Source organism: Quercus suber, unplaced genomic scaffold, assembly GCF_002906115.3.
Source record: "Quercus suber isolate HL8 unplaced genomic scaffold, Cork oak 2.0 scaffold_25, whole genome shotgun sequence".
Classification (NCBI taxonomy): Eukaryota; Viridiplantae; Streptophyta; class Magnoliopsida; order Fagales; family Fagaceae; genus Quercus; species Quercus suber.
The window spans coordinates 607,937-619,365 of NW_027069490.1; the positions used below are offsets into that span (position 1 = coordinate 607,937).

The following is an 11,429-nucleotide window of genomic DNA, read 5'->3' on the forward strand; positions in this document are numbered from 1 at the left end:
GACTCTCTAGTTAAGGTTGTAAACTCATAGCCCCATATTAAAACGGCTAAAGGAAAAGGTCATGGTTCTCAGAACCGTGAGGTCCGACCGTAGTTTGCACGGGTTCCGGATTTTTTCCCATAGAGCAATTCTTGAGGCTAAAAGAATCACAAAAATGAGTAGTTCAAGGTTTTTCCGGTTGGATTGTACGGTCCGGTTCGGGTTTTAAAACCTTGCAAAAGGCATACGTAAGAATAATGGAGTTTTTATAAAGCTTGTTTAAACTTGGGGTTTCCACCAATGAACTTTCTTGAGCTTTTCAAAATAAAAACCCATAGGGCCTTTTTAATTCTTCTTTTTTTGGAAACTTTTTAAGGTGTAAAACTCATGGAATTAATCTTTTCCCTTTTTAGGGGTTCTTTCTAATTTAAAAAGTCATAGGATTTTTATTATTTCCCTTCTAGGAGATTTTTCAAAAAATAAAAAATATTTTTATTAAAAAAAAAAAAAAAAAACCTATGGGACCCCCCCCCCCCCCCCCCTCTTTTTTAACTAACATCTTACTTTGTTGATTTTTTCATGAAAATAAACGTGAGACCTAGAATGTTTTCGTTTAAATTTAGACACATAAGGCATATTCCTTTTATCTTGTTTAAGTTATTCATGCTATATATGTCATTCACATGCCATTATAATTTAGATTGCACATGTCATCTTAGGATAGATTGCATGTCACTTCATGTCATCCTCGGATATTTTATGTCTTTCTTCTACATTCCTTTTAACATGTCATCTTAAGGTATATTGTCTTCTTTGGATGTCATCTTAAAATAGATTACATGTCATTTCTATATATGTCACACTAGGATAGATTACATGTCATCCTATAATAGGTTTTATCTTTGCATTATCTGACATGTACTTGTATATCATGCTTACCTTTTTAAACCAAATGCCAAATATATTAGTTATTACTTAAAATAGTGAAATTTAAGATTAAATTTGAAACAATGTACTATCCTTTTGGATAAGTGTTGTGGGGGTGCCTAATATTTTCCCCACATGTAATCAAACTTCCAAATCTTTTACTTTTGGTTCAAGACATTGTTTTATTTTCTAGTTTAGCTAAGAAGCCCTAGGGCTTTCCTATTTAAATTTAGGAAATAAAATTAATTAGACTTAGGTGATCAATTACACCTTAAAATCCTAATGGCTGCCAAGCATTTTTTTTTTTTTTTAACTTCACCAAAGATCTCTTAAATAGATCCTTTAAAGGAGCTAGTATGCCCATTCCAAGGGTCGTACCAAAACCGAATGCAATGACCCACCCCTGCAGCATACACTACTTGTTCAAAAAAACTCTCTGCACCTGCCCTAATATTCTTCCATTGTTCCATATCCCACACCCACAGGTCCCTCTTACATGTCTAAAGCAACAATCTCCTCTTGCCATACCATATTTGATTGCTATAACCTAACGTCATAACCTGTTACTTTTTTTCCCGAAGTGTCATAACCATTTTCCAAGCAAGGCTTCGTTAAACTACCTAATCTTTCAGCCCCTACCTACCTGCACCGGCAAACAAATCTTATTCCAAGGACTAAAGGACATTTAAAAACTTGAATTCTTATGAAATTGGGAAAATTTCGCTAAACATCTACAAACAAATATTTGCAATATATTAATGTGTATAGGTTCACAACTTAAGTAGGCTACTAATCAAACAAGCTTTTACATTTGGTGAGCTATACACCTGTGAAACCTACATATTGTGAAAGGGTCACTTTATAAAACCATCTCCTAAAATAATTTAGAGAGAGAGAAAGAGTGTATGTGTGTGAGAGACTTGAAATACCTATAACCTTATATATTTTTTATTCATTTCTTACGAAAGTATGCACAATGTAATTCAACATGGTATGTTGCACTTGCACATATAGCATCCACAAATATTACATTTCCTTTTGGGTAAGTCCACAAATATTACTTTACATGATTAAGTTGCAGAAAATTAATGAAGGAGATCCTAACACAAACTAAATGGACATTTATTTTTTGTAGAGGGACAAACCATTTGTCTCACAAAAACTACATTATGATATATTTTACATCTTTCAAGTAGTATATAGTTATCTATATTTCTTTCTTATGTGAAATTTTTATATATATTGGAGATTGGTGGTGCGCTTCAATATGCAATCCTTTGTTTACGCATTCAAGTTTTGTGCAAATAGAACTTGCCTCCGATATTCCCCCAAGAACCCACATGGGAAAAATGTTTCTATATGAAGCATAGTTTAGTATACAGTTCCTCGTAAATACTCCAGTGATTTCCTGTTGCCAATAACAATTGGTTATACTATGCCTTAAAAAATATTTTGGTATGTAGAAGTTATTTTGACAAATGAAATGATAGCCTTATCTAAATTCCATGGATTTTGAATGAACATGAATTACCTGTTGAGGGAAGTCACCATCTTCCATTTGTGCTTTGATCAGCACTCTGACTCCACGATGAATTGGTGTTGGATCTATCTCGGCCTAAATTTATAAAAACTAGCTTTTCAACCCGCATTATCTGCGGGAACCTTTTTATTTATATTTATTAGAAATAATTTTTTTTAATAATATATTTAAATACACTTTTACCACGTACTAAACTCCCAACACATATCTCCATTTACAAATCTAATTACAAACACCATAGGCAAATACCAAAAACTAATTTAACCCAAATCTAATACAAAATACTCAAAACAAAATTTATTTTAAACCCAATACCATAATTAAAACCAAATCTAACTCAAATATCTAAATCTAAAACAATCCAACCATGTGCATTTGAAGATGCTGATTCAGCATCAGTTAACATTTTTTTCTTTTGAATTCCAGTGTGCCACTTCATTGCTTTTTGTGTGGTTATGTGCTCAATGCGCATTTCATATCTTCATTGTTCTTTTTGTTTTGCTCCTTTCTAATCGGCCAAATATCGATTCCCCTTCTTATTTTCCACCTATCATATCCCTTTTGTGAGGAATAAATATAGATCTTTGAAGATTCCGTTCAACCCCAACATTTATATAATGCACAAAGTAAATGTATCTTAGAAGCTTGATAAGAAACTATAAAATTAAAAAAACAAAAAATCATAAATGCATATAAACCACAAAGTTTGATCATAATCTACATTAAACAGTACAACAATTGTTTTTTTTTTTTTTTCCCTTTTTTTACATAGAGTCATTGCGTTATTGAAAGTGTATGGGGAGTTGTAACAGCAGGGTAGAATATGAAATTGCAAAAAGTGTACCCATATCTCCTTGCAATCAAAATCTATTGCAAGTTGGACTACAAATTTGGTTATACAGAAAAAAGTAAGTTTTCTTATACATTCACAAACTTATATGCTTCTAATTCAAGGAAAAAATTCAAGTAATTAAAACATAATTAAAAAAATATAAAAATAAAGAAATGTTAGATCCAAATGAAAGTTTCCATCCAAAAAAAAAAAAAAAACCTTAAGTAATACATGAATATTAACAGAAGTTCAAAGCCCTATAAAAGCTCAAATCTCTTAATACAGTACACCAATATAAGAAATTTGAGTGGTTTATTCTATCTAGGCACAAAGTTAAAAGTAACCTCCAATTTTTTATAGCTTATCCAGACCTTCAAATGCTTTAATATGTCTATAAGTCTCTCATCAAGCTCTCTGATCCGTTCAACCTCACCCTTTGATATTTCAAAATTAATATATGCCTGTCATTAAACAAATAAATGCATTTTATTACCAGTTTTCTCAAAAGTAACATACTCAACATGCTTTTAAAAAAATGCCAAAGATTTATTACAATCTAGTCAAATTGTAATATTAGTAACCAAAAAAATGGTCGTTGCATCTACAAAATTTTGATATATCAAGTGAAAAAAATAAATCAAACAATAAGACAGCCCCTATATATGGCACATAAATAAATGAAAGAAGGAATATATTCTGTGCATTTTGGGTACTTATTTTTTACATATAGTGAAATTTGTAAGTGAAATGAGAGTAAGATAAAAGAATATGTGTTGACGAGAAAAGGAGGATCAAAAAACCAAAATATCAAACAGTGGTCTATAATCAATCAGAGAAACAAATATTGGAGTGTAAAATCTAATTTTATTAGAAGATAAGTTTAATTCACTTATGTAAACCTGTGTGCAAAAACCAAGTCCAAGTTCAATACCACTACCACCACCAAATCAGTAAAAATCTTCAATGTAAGATCACATTCATAGACCCACAATTTTTTTACGTATACTTTCAAAAACACTGAGCCACCTCTAAATCAAACCCAAATTCACTGAACTAACAATTCATTCTCAATGACAAATTAAAAAATTTGTAGAGAAAATCCAAACTCTAATCTCAATGCACAAAGCCACTAAGAAATAAATCATAAACAAACCAAACCTACTTATCAGATTCCCCTAACTTTCAAATACATAATCTTAAAGGCCATTGTAATTCAATTTTATAGAGAAAAATATAGAAGGGTTCCAACTTGGGAGCTGTATAAGAATTAGAGTCTAAAAGTTCATTTTAAGATTAAGTTTCATATTCTTCCAAGTAGAGAAAAAATGATTATGAGGAGATAAAAATAGGGATTTATCACCAAACTTTCTATGGATTACACAGCCAAACTGTCATGGATTTCAATAATAAATTTTTCTATTTTATCTACAAAGCAACTATATTGGAATTTCTGGAATTCTCATTTAACTTCATCCAGCAGAGATGCCATGGTTGAAAAACATTCACAAACACAGATATTAACCCAACACACACTTAATGTTGCAACTCTGTCACCCAAAACAAATCAAGAATTGAAGTGAAATGAACCAAATTGAGAGAATGTAGGGAGAAATGTTCTGATGATTTCTCTTATAGTCAGTCTTGTTGTCTTAACTAAGAGGCCAACCTGTTTGGATGCTACACTTCATACCACCATATGGGGGGAAATAGCCTACGGATTGCAGATAAGGCAATGGACATAAGTCTCTGTAAGCTGAATTTTGTGTGTAATTATTCAATGAATACAATATGTGTATTACTCAGAAATATGACTGAAAACTTCTATCAATGAAATTGTCTATGACTAAAAAACTAAAATATTGTAGTTGTTCTTTTATCCAATTTGAATTGTATTTCCTACACTTAGCCTCATTGTCAATGATAAGTTGAAATAAGATACGCAATTTTCTTGCCATTGGTTAATGATTATTTTGTGAGAATTTACAAACTGATTTGAAAAAATTGAGGGAGGCATCACAAATTTAAGGAAAAAGTTAGACCATACAGCTATGAATGTTAAATCTAAAATGCTTACATAAATTAATTTTGCAGTCTACCGAGAAAAGAATCAGGGATATTAGCTAATTGCTAATCAAGGTTGAAAAAATTTGTGCCTAGTCAATACTATCCAGCTTTAAGCTTTACTGTCACTCATTGTAGTGCCTTTTCTTTTGACGCATATAACCCATTGGAAAATGTAATTCTATTCTTGGTGTGACTGAATTCATGTTGAATGTTTGTTTATGCAGGTTTGAAAAGTTGACAGATTTTTACTTAAATGGGTAAATTTGAAGTCCACTTCTAGATAGGAGTAGTTGCAAGAGTTGGATACTCTGTTTAGTGCCATTGTAGTTTTCGATTCTCTGTGCTGGTATTAAGGAAAACATCAAAAGCTAATGCCAATTGCATCAGAATGTGAAGTGTGGTGGTCAGTAGAGAAATCATTGCTGCCTGTATATAAGACTCCAAACTTTGATAATAGGCGACCACATTTGCTGTGACAGTAGAATGTCTTCTCTAAGAACTGACGTTATATGCTGAAGGTTTACTTTTTGTCATTTTTACTTATAGTCTTGTCATAGTTACTAATAAAAGAACTCCTAATGAGTGTTATTTTAATGTCTTTTCTTTTGTCATTCGATTTAAGCCTTGTCATTGTAGATTACAAAGAAATCTCGTGTGTTTTTTGTGCTGTTATCTGTAAATAATTTGCTATATCTATATTTATTATGATTCATCACCATTTTACAAATCTTAGGCATCTTTTGATAGTTGTTCTAAACGTGTTTTGCTAATTACATTTGGGTCCATATAGATACATCGTTTTTCTTTGGGCACGGCGCTGTAGAAAAGAAGTGAAACAAAGAAGATGTCAAACTGAAAATTGGGAGGAAAAGGTTTTAATTTGCCATTTTGTTCTCTGCCAAACAGAAGGAATTCATCTTTTCTTTGTGGTGTGTGTAGTTTTTTTTTTTTTTTTTTTGGATTGACTTGTGGTGTGTGCAGTTGATTAAGAGTGTGGCGATTCAGGGTTTTTTAAGTGGCTTAAGGTAGAAAGTGTTTCAGCAAAACACTGACTTTTCTCTTAATCTATAAGCGTGGTAGATTTTTAAGTGGACTTTTATTTTTGGTTTTGGAGACGGATAAGAGATGGTGGTTCTGGGATGTTGAAGATGCAGATTTGTGTAAGGATTTTTGTGGGTACGATTTAATTTTGGATTCGAAACACAAAGATTTAATGCTTGAAGCAGATTGGCATCAGTGGAGGAAGAAAGGCATTTTAATGTTCAACACCTTCTTATTCTCTGTGTTCTAGGGTTTTATTTTTTCAAATCAGAGCAATTGCAAATGAAAAACTTTAAATATATACTGCAAGAACCTTGACAACAATGGTAGAAAAGAAACATGGGAAACGAAAATATAAAGAGGGGAAAATATTTCAACAAAAAATTAAAAACAGCATATTAAAAACCATTCTAACCCAAATTCCTTAGTCAAAACTGAATCTGAGCCAAAACCTAAATGTAATCCAATACAATCCAAATACCCAGACCCTTATCATATTTAAACCCAAATTTAAAGAACCAAAAAACAAAGACTAACCGGTGGAGGATAAAATTTCAGAGCCGGTCCTGAGATGTCTGTCTTTCTCCCCTGTGCCTTAAAACACATCACTATTAACAACGCATCCTTTAAGTAATTTCTCTCTTCTCTTTTAAAATCCAAACCAAATGTAACCCAAATACCTAAATAAAAACCAATCCAACCAAAATTCTCAAAACTAATTCATATTTCATACCTAGATCTAAGAAAGAAAGGGGAAAAAATTACCGGTGGTAGTTCTCTTTATCTCTGTATCTCAATTCTTGCATGCACCTTTAGGTTACTGGTGCCGGTGATGGTTCCGGTGGTCTAAGTTTGGCAAGGGATGATGATGGCCCACCGCACGAACTCTGTCTCTCCCTTGTATCGCAAGCTTTTTTTTTTCTCTTCCCTTTCTCTGTATCGCTCGTGTTTCAAGCTTTTTTTTTAAACCGTTTTTTTAATATACTCATAGACTATCAGCCAGTATTAAGGTTGTGAAGCAATATAGTTTATAGCTTCTTAATTGTGAACGTGGCAGAATTTTAAGGGATCATTTTTCCTAACCTGGCAGCATCTCCTTAAAACTTCTGCTATTATATAGGGTTACCTTCTAAATTTTGCTATCATCTAATACTTAAGTTTTAAAGTTTCATAAATTTATTTGTTTAGATCTTAATTTTTGTTTTCGTATGTATGATATCCTAGATTACATGAATTGGATTTGATAAGTGTATGTTTATTAGGCCGAATTGAGCTATATAAGTGATTATGAGGAACCCCCATAGTAACCTTACTAATACTTTTGGGCCATAACTACAGATGTGATTATCATGACCAATGGTAGATTACTGACTGATATCTTGGATTACTCATTTTCATGACACTTCCCCAACTAATTGCGAACTCTAACTATTGCTAAAACCTAAATCTGTCATGTTAATGTACAACTTATTAAATAATTTAGGAGAAAATGATGGACCAACCTGCCAAGCATCAATAAGCGATAATAGCGCCCATGCGGTTTGGACCAAATTTGCACGGTTGCCTTCTATATTTGTCCACACCTGTTGCACAAAGAAACTTATTTGAGTTCTCTATTTCCATTCCCGCTCCCCCCTTCTTTCTTTCTTTTCTGTTGTAAAAAATAAGTACACATTTAAATCAAAACAAATTTCCATACTTTGTTTTGGCTTGATAGGTAACTCTCTCCCCATCCGCCATTAGGTAGCTGCTTTGATAGCGAAAATTCACAAGATTTGTGCAATGCAGAAAAATTTCTATAGTTTCTTCCACAAGCTGCCAATCGTCCTACAGCAAATCTTGTGCCATAGGTGTAGCAAATCCCCCAATGACTATACCTACTTAAGTATTAATCTTGTGAAAGTATTGATGGTTTCTCCTTTTAGCATCAAGCAAAAGAAAAGAGAAGAAAAAAATATAAAAATTGGTGCAGTCTCTTAATGATATTATCATAGTTGGCTACTTTTATTTTCTCTGTCTAAACGTCAAAAGAAAACTATGCAGCTATAGCGCAGTACTTCATGGTGTGAATCAAGAATATAAGCGTGTGCAAAAAAACATATTACCATGATCCATCGGGTTCTTGTACGTCTTCAATATATTGAATTGCATTGGAAATGCTACTGATCTCTGTTCTACGGTTCTTGGGATAGAATTTCCTAAAGAGTGCCAAGGCTTGAACCGGTGACGAAGTACATTCTACGTACCTATAAAGTGGTTCAATTTTAATGTTAGGAAGATAACATGACCAATACCATGACAACTATTCTTGTGCTGGAAGATAACTTACTCTCTCTCAATAAGAGCATCTTCAAAGAACTCTGTGGGGTTGAATTTCTGCAAAAAATAAGATAAAAAAATTATGGGAATGAGTGGTAAGTTTAAAACAATGGTTTTTTTGCCATAAACATGTAAACACCTATCTTACAAGGAAAAGTTGAGATATTGAAACTAGTTAGGGAGAAACTAGTAATTTTATTGGAGAAGTTACCACCAACCAACGGTAAGCTCTTTGAGGCTCCCATGCTGTGAAACCACCATTGCTACTTTGTATTGGTATTAAAAGAAAGTCAAGTATTAAAGTGATGCATTTCAGAATCATTAAACCTAATAAAGTTAAATAAGTGAAGTAGATATTATAACTCACAAACAACTTGTACTTATATGTAAATTTTTCAAAAAAAAAAAAAAAAAAAAAAATCTGCAAGGTTGAATTCTTACTNAGCTAACACTTTTCTCTTGCAAGACATCGAAGTGGAAGGTCTTCAATTCCAGAAAGACAATCAGTGGTTTAAAGTTCCAATCATTCCTGTGGCTCTTCTCATTATTGTCGGTGATCAAACAGAGGTAACCATGACTGAGATTGCATCATATTTACCATGTTCCAGAGCCGTTTAATGCGCTCACATTTTAGGTTTGCCATTAAGCCTAATGCAAATTAGATAGCTTCCAGGTTTGTGATGTGCCCCCTTGACATCAAATGCAACAGTAACACAATGTTCACTTTAATGATTTATTGTTCAAATTACAATTTTAACTAGAGGTTCTGCCTCAAAGAATAAGTTTTTGTCATAAAAACTAACGATATAGACCTATAAAAGCAGATTAATAAAATGAATTACTCATATTAATTGATTCTGTATGGTACGCAGATAATGAGCAACGGAATTTTCAAGAGCCCAGTACACAAAGTGGTGACAAACTCAGAAAGGGAGAGGATTTCTTTGGCTGTGTTCTGCCATCCTGGATTAAATGAAGAGATTGGACCAATTGATAGGTTGGTTGATGAATCAAGGCCAAGATTATACAAAAAGGTGAAAAACTATGCAAGTATTTTTTTCGAGTACTACCAGCAAGGAAAGAGAGCAATTGAAGCAGTGAAAATTTAATTTTTGGTATGATTCTTTCTTGTGGTGTGCATCAGTGCATTTGAAAATGATTGCATCAGATTCAATAGACACAATGTTACCAGGTTGAAAGCAGTTTTTCTGAAGCAATGTAATAAATCCCTGAGCATCTGTGTAAGAAGTCAAGGAAGATTCATATAATCATTCTGATTTCATAAGTGGATAGCATTGGACAGTTTTCCGTTGTCATTTTTGTTTCTTTTTTCCTTGGATACATGTTACTTCTTGTTTTTTCAAAATTTAGGTACCACATATTTTTAAGGAGACATGAGAACGGGTATGACCTGTGCAGCTAAAGTTCCAACTTGACAATAGCGGAGATGAATACAGTTGCATCTTATGCTGGTTAATTTGATGCTTCTCAAAGAAAGAAAACCTTCATTTTAAGTGAGATCCTTTTGCCGCAGTCTCGGTCATCCATAGTATCATAAGTCCTTCCCCAATAGCTAAGACCCAACCCCTCAACCTCACAATGTTTTACAGCCATAAGCTAACACTAACCGCGAACCGGCATGATAATTTTTTAAGAGTGATCTCATTAAATTTACTTTTTACAATTTGGACTAATTTAATAAAGACTAATGTATTTTATTATTGTATTTTTATTTATTTTAGGAAAAACCATAAATGTAATAGAGAAACAATCATAAATCATAAATATAAATTTGAACAACCATATTTTTATTTATTGTAGGAACAATCATAAATCATAAATTTAAATTTTGTATAGTATTAAAATTAAAACAATACAATTGTTCTTAGAAATTCAAAAGGGAAATTAAAGAAAATATTCATTTTTTAATAAAAGTTATTTAAAACATTTTGTAAATCATTAAAAGGAATATAAAATTTGAAAATTATTCTTTTAGTTTTAAACAAATTTTCTCAAATCCTTTTTTTTTTTCCTAAACGTAACTAAAAAATTAATAAAACTTAACAATGATTAATTAGATCAATTAGGAAAACAATTTGTTGTTAATATTCTATTAAGGTATTTTCTTTGTGGAAATTACAATTTCATCCTCCCAAAACATATTATCAAAAAAAAAATTATTAGCAAAAACTAAGAACTAAATTTCTATATATGCAATATTATAAAATAATAGTAATTATTAAAATACAATTACAAAAGCTAAAATATGTTCCCCATTCGATTATTTTCATTTGACTAGCCTTTACTTTTCTCTAAATAAATGGCATTATGGAATACTTCTAATACAACTATTAAGAATACTTTATTCACCCCTAAGGATTAAAAAATAAACAAAAATTAATAAAGTCTTGTAGTTTAACATTTAAATGATCACTGTAAAAAATCAAATTCTAACTTGCAAAGCAACTAATTAATAACCCAAATCAAATCAAACTGATGGGATAAAGAAAAAGAACTTGTGATCGAAAATTGGAATACCAAACGACCTAAATATACATAAAAGTCGATAAAAATTTACCAAATAGATAAACAAATGTGATGTGACAAGTAAATCAACAATAACAAAAAGAATCATTAGTAGAAAAAAAATGGTTGAAACAATAATTAAAAATTAAGAAAAAATCCATCAAAAGATAAACAAAACTAGAGAAGGAGAGATAGAATTGA

General features: G+C 31.7%; 2 long non-coding RNA genes across 3 annotated transcripts; both read right to left on the reverse strand.

The window, feature by feature from the left end:
- Window positions 1–1,915: 1,915 nt before the first annotated feature.
- On the reverse strand, window positions 1,916–7,450 carry LOC111991800 (uncharacterized). 2 transcript variants are annotated; one of them, XR_010626394.1, is made up of 4 exons: window positions 7,149–7,450; window positions 6,921–7,063; window positions 2,438–2,521; window positions 1,916–2,314 (listed from the first exon to the last, which is right to left on the reverse strand). It is a non-coding gene; the product is annotated as an uncharacterized LOC111991800 (long non-coding RNA). The 2 variants fall into 2 exon arrangements; XR_002880777.2 differs by lacking the exons at window positions 1,916–2,314; window positions 2,438–2,521 and adding an exon at window positions 3,264–3,739 and having other exon boundaries at window positions 7,149–7,441.
- A 1,100-nt stretch (window positions 7,451–8,550) lies between these two features.
- LOC111991799 (uncharacterized) lies at window positions 8,551–8,975 on the reverse strand. Its single transcript, XR_010626682.1, has 3 exons — window positions 8,914–8,975; window positions 8,713–8,759; window positions 8,551–8,629 (listed from the first exon to the last, which is right to left on the reverse strand). It is a non-coding gene; the product is annotated as an uncharacterized LOC111991799 (long non-coding RNA).
- Window positions 8,976–11,429: the final 2,454 nt, after the last annotated feature.